Source organism: Bos grunniens, chromosome 7, assembly GCF_055505025.1.
Source record: "Bos grunniens cultivar Pamir isolate PY7600 chromosome 7, Bosgru_T2T1.0, whole genome shotgun sequence".
Lineage (NCBI taxonomy): Eukaryota > Metazoa > Chordata > Mammalia > Artiodactyla > Bovidae > Bos > Bos grunniens.
In genome coordinates this window covers 14,229,648-14,237,495 of record NC_141171.1, presented here as the reverse complement: position 1 = coordinate 14,237,495, position 7,848 = coordinate 14,229,648, and the positions used below count along the sequence as shown (strand labels likewise).

The window sequence follows — 7,848 nt, the reverse complement described above, 5'->3', positions numbered from 1 at the left end:
AATCAGCCTGAAGGGGTGAGTGGTGTCGGTGGACGATAATGTAACCTCTGACTTGAGGTACGGGACTACATGTTTATTTCAAGCTTCAGGTTTTCTTTTATACTTTGACAAAAGCATTAGGTCAGAGGTTTGATATTTTTAGTTTTCCCCACCTAGATTTATTGTCTCCAGAAATCATTGTTGTCCTACAAACAGAGTTCCTGCTTCAGCAATTCTCTCAGAATTGGCTTTACTATCTATTTGTGTGTCTTATACTTAACTTGTGATTACATTGTAACTCATGCCACATTCCTCAGTTTATTTCTTATCTTTCTAAATCCTGTTTGCCCCTAGCATCTTAAGATCACTATCTCCTAAAAAGGCTTCTAGCTATTATTAATTATTCCTAAACCCTAAACTCAGCAAACTACTTTTGCCATAAATATTTCCCTCACAAACAGGCCTCAGAAAACAATCCTTCCCATGGCCTCAAGCTGCGGCCTATGTGCTCATCCTGGAACATTCTTTGTAAAGATCCTTGAACAAATGTCAATGGTTATTTTATAGGTTATTTTCTGGGCACAACTGCAGAAGGCTTTGTGCTTTCTCATGATTCCCTCAAGCACCTTAACACTCTTTCCAGCCAACTCAACCGAAGAAAGGAAAGAACAAGTCAGAATCACAAGGCCTAACTCCTTCATTCCAGGACTGTGCCTGCAAGATGAGGAGAGGGGGTTGGGGCCATGCCTCCATTTTGTCAGTAATGCCTAACGCGGCTCCCAACATTTCTTGGGTTATATGGCAGAGAGAGCAAAGGCTTTCCTGTGTCATGACTCTGCAGCATAGAGTGACATGAACTCCCAAAATGTGTCTCAGTCCATAGAATAAAGTTATCTTCCCCTTCTTTTCTGACTCTCTTTCCCTCATATTTTTGAAAATCCCTGCAGAGATGTTTCAATCATTGAATGCTGCAAGTGCTATTCAGTAAAAAGTAATAGGCCCCAGAGAAACTTCATGACATACACACGAATAATCACATTGTTTCTTGTCTCTGGTCCTATGGGACAATCTGAAAAATGAACAGACTGGCAGGCACCATCCACTATTTGGAAGCCATAAGCTCACACTTTGTTTCTGTTTAAAATGGAAAGATTTATTTAGTATTGAACTGTTTTTTTTTTTTTTTTAATTCTTGGTGCTTCCTATGTGACGTCAAGGTATAGGCTCTGAAGAAGCAGAAATGAATGAGCCTCAGTCATTTCTTTACATCTATGAAAAAGATACATGCATAAACAAGAATGAAATATCCTGCCAAGAATCTAAGAAAAATATAACATCAGATCACCAGATATTTAAGTCGAATGAAATGAAAAGTAGACCTATCATTAAGAATATCTAAAATTTATCTTGCCCTTTCATTGTGTATCCATCACACACTACATAGAGGGCATCTATTATTCATTTGGTCCTTATTCACAGAGAGGTTGTATCAACAAGTAATAAATTCAGTGGACAATCCTAAGTTCATGTATACTAAGAACTTGTCCCCACATAAATGGAACAAACAGGATTCAAAATGAAGTTGTCAGTCAGAGTCCTTCACATAAAATCTCACTGTATCCAGACATTTTGAGGGCTTCCTAGGTGGCGCTAGTGGTAAAGAACCCATCTGCCAAAGCAGGAGACATAAGGGACGCTGGTTTGATCCTTGGGTCAGGAAGATCCTCTGGAGGAGGGCGTGGCAACCCTCTCCAGTATTCTTGCCTGAAGAATCCCATGGACAGAGGAACCTGGCAGGTTATCATATGGACCTGGCAGGTCCATAGAATTTCAAAGAGTCAGACACGACTGAGGTGACTTAGCATGCACACAAGCAGACATTCTGATATTTTAAAGCAAAAGTGCAGAATCTAATCACAGATACATATGAAGTACATTTAAAAAACTGTTTAAAATTTCCTGAGTAAGAATGAACTCTAAGACTGAATTTATATTATGTTTTGTGATTGAGTAGGCTGAAGGCAATGGCACCCCACTCCAGTACTCTTGCCTGGAAAATCCCATGGACAGCGGAGCCTGGTAGGCTGCAATCCATGGGGTCTCTAAGAGTCGGACATGACTGAGTGACTTCCCTTTCACTTTTCATTTTCATGCATTGGAGAAGGAAATGGCAACCCACTCCAGTGTTCTTGCCTGGAGAATCCCAGGGACAGGGGAGCCTGGTGGGCTTCCGTCTATGCAGTCACACAGAGTTGGACACGACTGAAGCCACTTAGCAGCAGCAGCAGCAGCAGCAGCAGGCTGATTATATGTGAACCGTGAACTTCCTGATGTTCAAGCTGGTTTTAGAAAAGGCAGGGGAACCAGAGATCAAATTGCCAACATCCACTGGATCATCAAAAAAGCAAGAGAGTTCCAGAAAAACATCTATTTCTGTTTTATTGACTATGCCAAAGCCTTTGACTGTGTGGATCACAATAAACTGTGGAAAATTCTGAAAGAGATGGGAATACTAGATCACCTGACCTGCCTCTTGAGAAATCTGTATGCAGGTCAGGAAGCAACAGTTAGAATTGGACATGGAACAACAGACTGGTTCCAAATAGGAAAAGGAGTACGTCAAGGCTGTATGTTGTCACCCTGCTTATTTAACTTCTATGCAGAGTACATTATGAGAAATGCTGGGCTGGAAGAAACACAAGGTGGAATCAAGATTGCCAGGAGAAATATCAATAACCTCAGATATGCAGATGACACCACCCTTATGGCAGAAAGTGAAGAGGAACTCAAAAGCCTCTTGATGAAAGTGAAAGTGGAGAGTGAAAAAGTTGGCTTAAAGCTCAACATTCAGGAAACGAAGATCATGGCATCCAGTCCCATCATTTCATGGGAAATAGATGGGGAAACAGTGGAAATAGTGTCAGACTTCATTTTTCTGGGCTCCAAAATCACTGCAGATGGTGACTGCAGCCATGAAATTAAAAGACGCTTACTCCTTGGAAGGAAAGTTATGACCAACCTAGATAGCATATTGAAAAGCAGAGACATTAGTTTGCCGACAAAGGTTCGTCTAGTCAAGGCTATGGTTTTTCCTGTGGTCATGTATGGATGTGAGAGTTGGACTGTGAAGAAGGCTGAGCGCCGAAGAATTTATGCTTTTGAACTGTGGTGTTGGAGAAGACTCTTGAGAGTCCCTTGGACTGCAAGGAGATCCAACCAGTCCATTCTGAAGGAGATCAGCCCTGGGATTTCTTTGGAAGGAATGATGCTAAAGCTGAAACTCCAGTACTTTTGCACCTCATGAGAAGAGTTGACTCATTGGAAAAGATTCTGATGCTGGGAGGGATTGAGGGCAGGAGGAGAAGGGGACGACAGAGGATGAGATGGCTGGATGGCATCACTGACTCGATGGACGTGAGTCTAGGTGAACTCCAGGAGTTGGTGATGGACAGGGAGGCCTGGCGTGTTGTGATTCATGGGGTTGCAAAGAGTCGGACACGACTGAGCAACTGAACTGAACTGAACTGAGGCTGATTATAAGCATGAAGAAGAAAGTGGACAGTGGACATTACATCTGGGAGCAGGGTTAACAGAGAATCTCCCTGAATTTCCTGTGTCTCTTTTCTTTAAGACATTGCTTGTGATCTTGGCAACCCATTTTATAATAGATGCAGTGAGTGCTGCCTACTGTCTTCCTCTGTGTCCTTCAGAAAACTCTAAAGGAAAGGGCACAGTGACCAGTGAGTCTGCCAGGACTGACAGGGAGGTGACAGGACTCTGGGTTTGTAGAAGGAGGACTGCCCATGTGTCCTGGAGTCAGTCTGCCCAGACTGATGGGCTTCAGAGTTTTCTAAATTCTACTCATGATCAGGTATAAATTACATAAAATTCTGTATGCATTTACTCTTATTAAAATAATATCTGTGCACTTATTATCAGGAGACTATGGAGAAACATGAAATCAAGCAAAAAACAAAACACATACTTTTGAGCCTGGCACGTACCCTCAATTACAAGACATTATGGTTAATGTCGGGCTTTCCAGGGAGTGCTAGTGGTAAAGGACTTGCCTGCCAATGCAAGAGGCATAAGAGACGTGGGTTCAATCCCTGGGTAGGGAAGATCCGCTGGAGGAGGGCGTGACAACCCATTCCAGTATTCTCGCCTGGAGAACCCCATGGGCAGAGGAGCCTGGTGGGCTACAGTCCATAGGGTTGCACAGAGTCAGACATGACTGAAGTGACTTAGCAGGTGGTTAATGTCATCCACCTCATCATCACTGTTTTCAGAATTCTTAAAGTTCTGAGGGGGAAGTGTACAGAGACCCATTCACTGCTGTGGTCAGGAAGATGCCAGTCACAGCCAGAACCAGCGATGGTGGAAGCAGAACTCTGAGTGAGAGTTCTCATACCCCAATCAGTAATAAGAATATAAGCTATAAGTCTCTGGCCCAAAATTTGTACATTGATACTTTCCCATCTGACTATTCCAATTGTCATGTTTGTTTTGTTGAGGAAAAAAACATCATGCTCCCAAACTCCCTTCATCCATCCCAGTCTCCCTCAGCACTTACAGGGCTGGGATGGATCTCTGCTAGTCCATGACCAAGGAGCACAGACTCCCTCTTTCTCTCCTTCTTGGTGTGTGATGAAGTCTTAGGGACCTTCCTCAGAACGGGCTAGGAAGACTGACTCAGGCTGAACCTTTGCAGGTTCCTACAAAGGATGGAGACATAGGTGTTCTAATATTCTCACAATATTAGAACAGGCAAACTAAAGAGCTGGAAGCACCGTGTATTTATAGTGATATTAACTTAGGGTTCAGTGCTGAAAGCTCATTATTAGCCAGTTGGTCCCTGTTGCCCCAATCACTGGAGACTTGTTAATATTAACAGAACAGGGAAAGGAGAAAAGTGAATATTCTGGAAAGAGTCTGTGTCCCTCTTCTCCTCAGGAGGAAATTCTCCTGTTCTCTTGCTTATTAGTTCTAACTATCTGGATATTAATATAAAATTTAGACTTCTGTCCTCAACTTGACCACTCAATGTGTGGTTTGATAGCTGCAAATCCATTGTATTAATCATGACATCTATACCGGATCAGTTCTATACAAAGGATGTGATACACTTTCCATTTTTACAGTTAATATTTGTAAGGATAGCTTTTCTCCTAATGTGAATGAATCTTTAGTTCTAAATTTTTTCTCTAAATTAATTGCATTGGAATATTAGAAAATATTGATTTTTACTTATTATTTAGTAATTTATACTTTAATTAAATGCTTCAATGGGCCTCAAAGAAGGTTTCAATCAAGGTGTCATCCAGGGCTGCAGGTATCTCAAGACTGGATCAGCAGGTGTCCACTTTTAAGCACACTCATAAAGCTATTGGAAGGACTCACCTGTTCACACAATATTGTCCAGAGAATTCCTTCAGTTCCTTGACACATGGTCTCCTGGCGGGGCAGCTGGGTTTTATCCATGTGAGCCATCAAGGATGCAAGAAAGAGGAACGAGGAAGAAAGCCAGTTTACTTAACTCTGTTCCCAGAAGTAACTTCCCAACATTTCTTCCACATTCTCATCATTGTAATCTAGTCACTACATACATCTTGAGCAGGGTGAAGGAAATACACAAAACAATGAACACTAAGATCTAGGATCATTGAGAACATTTCAGATCCTGCCCCCTCCCACCCTTCCCCCCTAACCCACGCTACAGTCCTCATCATCTATATATAATGACTTTATGCTTCATGCAATTCAAGACTCAGATCCGGTCCTTTTACTTCCCAGCATATTCCCAAATTCATCCTACCACCTCAATAAAACTTCCCTGGACACAAACTAGCATTTGAGTCGAACCTCCACCACTGGGTACTTTGCAGAGCCCACTCTACTGCTTCAGGTCATGCAGTCTCAAGTAGACTCCTGGTTTCTGATACACTAGGAGAGCCCCTCCATCACATCAGGACAACCTGAAGCCATTCCATGGCAAAATGTAACAAATGTTTCAAGTATTCTGATTTCTTATAATTAGAGAACAGCAACTAACTTCAGAATATATTCTCTTTATGTTCCTTTGTGGTCTCAGCTCTTGAAGACTTAAATAAATAAAATGTAGTTGGGCTTACCTTGTTTTTTTCCTACTGCATAAAGTGGGATGTAGGTGGAAATTGGAATGATGTAAACTTCTGTATCCCACCCATGCAGCCTTCCTGACTTAGAGACCTTTTTGCTGAGCAATATGGAGATTGGTTTATCATTGAGTGATATGAACAAAACTTTAGTTTATACCCAAGTCAAATTGGATGTGGAGGGAAGAATGTCATTTACCTCTGTGTGGCTAAGTGTCAGAGGGTATTTTTAGGAGAGAGCCCATGGCAGATATTTACAGGCACATATGAAAGGGAGAGACTGTGTGTTGAAGCACTTAAAGGAATTAGTCCAGGGCAAAAATGCATTACTAAACTGGAATTATTTCAGAGTGACTAGAAGGAGTAAGGTACTAGGGTCAATGAAAAACACGATTTCCAGGACATGGAATATGAAAACCAGTGGTAGTTGTTTGCACAGTAAAATATTTTGGTAAATGTGTCATAATATATACATGTATCAAAACATCCTATTGTACATCTTGAAAATGAAAGTGTTAGTTGCTCAGTCATGTCTGAATATTTGCAACCCATAGACTGTATCACACCAGGCTCCTCTGCCCATGGAATTTTCCAGGCAAGAATACTGGAGTGAGTTGCCATTCCCTTCTCCAGGGGATCTTCCTGACCCAGGAATTGAACCCCAGGTCTCCTGCATTGTAGTCAGATTCTTTACAGTCTGAACCCTTATACAATATTATGTCATTGATATCTCAATATAGCTAGAAAAAAACTTATTCTCTATTTTTGTTGGAAAACACGTGCATCTGCCTCCAGAAGAATGTCTATTGTTGTCTTCACACTGTTCCAGAAGATTTAATGGAATGGGATAATCGCCAGAATGAGGACAATGAAATGGATCAGTCACAAAAAGCTGTCCTATATGACAAGATGAAGTCTAAGTTATCGCATTTTCTAGTCATTTGGGAATATCTTTCAATGAAATGGGCTTCCCTGGTGGCTCAGCGGTTAAAGCGTCTGCCTAGAATGCAGGAGACCTGGGTTTGATCCCTGGGTTGGGAAGATCCCCTGGAGAAGGAAATGGCAACCCACTCTAGTATTCTTGCCTGGAGAATCCCATGGAGCGAGGAGCCTGGTAGGCTACAGTCCATGGGGTCCCAAAGAGTCGGACATGACTGAGCGATTTCACTTTCACTTTAAATGAAATAATTTTCACATTGTTTTTTAATCATTTTATTTAACCCGATTTTTTTTTTTTTTTTGGACTTTCAATTTTGTGCTGTGGTATAGCCAATGTGACAGTTTTGAGAGAGTCAATTCCTAGGCAGGTTGATAAGAAGTCTGGGGGTCCCCAAAGAGAGAGGGATCTTGAATTCTCAAGGAGGAGGAAAGATTACTGATAAAGGATGGTTACAGTCCACAAATGGACGATTACTAATTTCTGAAAATGCTCAATGGAAAAGTTTTCCAAAGCCTTCAGTTCAGTTCAGTTCAGTCGCTCAGTCATGTCCGACTCTTTGTGACCCCATGAATCGCAGCATGCCAGGCCTCCCTGTCCATCATCAACTCCCGGAGTTCACTCAGACTCACGTCCATCGAGTCAGTGATGCCATCCAGCCACCTCATCCTCTGTCGTCCCATTCTCCTCCTGCCTCCAATCCCTCCCAGCATCAGAATCTTTTCCAATGAGTCAACTCTTCGCATGAGGTGGCCATAGTACTGGTGTTTCAGCTTCAGCATCATTCCCTCCAAAGAA

At 42.1% G+C, this 7,848-nt stretch overlaps 1 non-coding gene across 1 annotated transcript; it reads left to right on the top strand.

Moving 5' to 3' along the window:
• The first annotated feature begins 7,082 nt into the window (after positions 1 to 7,082).
• Positions 7,083 to 7,154, top strand: TRNAS-AGA (transfer RNA serine (anticodon AGA)). Its single transcript has one exon. It is a non-coding gene; the product is annotated as a tRNA-Ser (tRNA).
• The last annotated feature ends 694 nt before the right edge of the window (positions 7,155 to 7,848 follow it).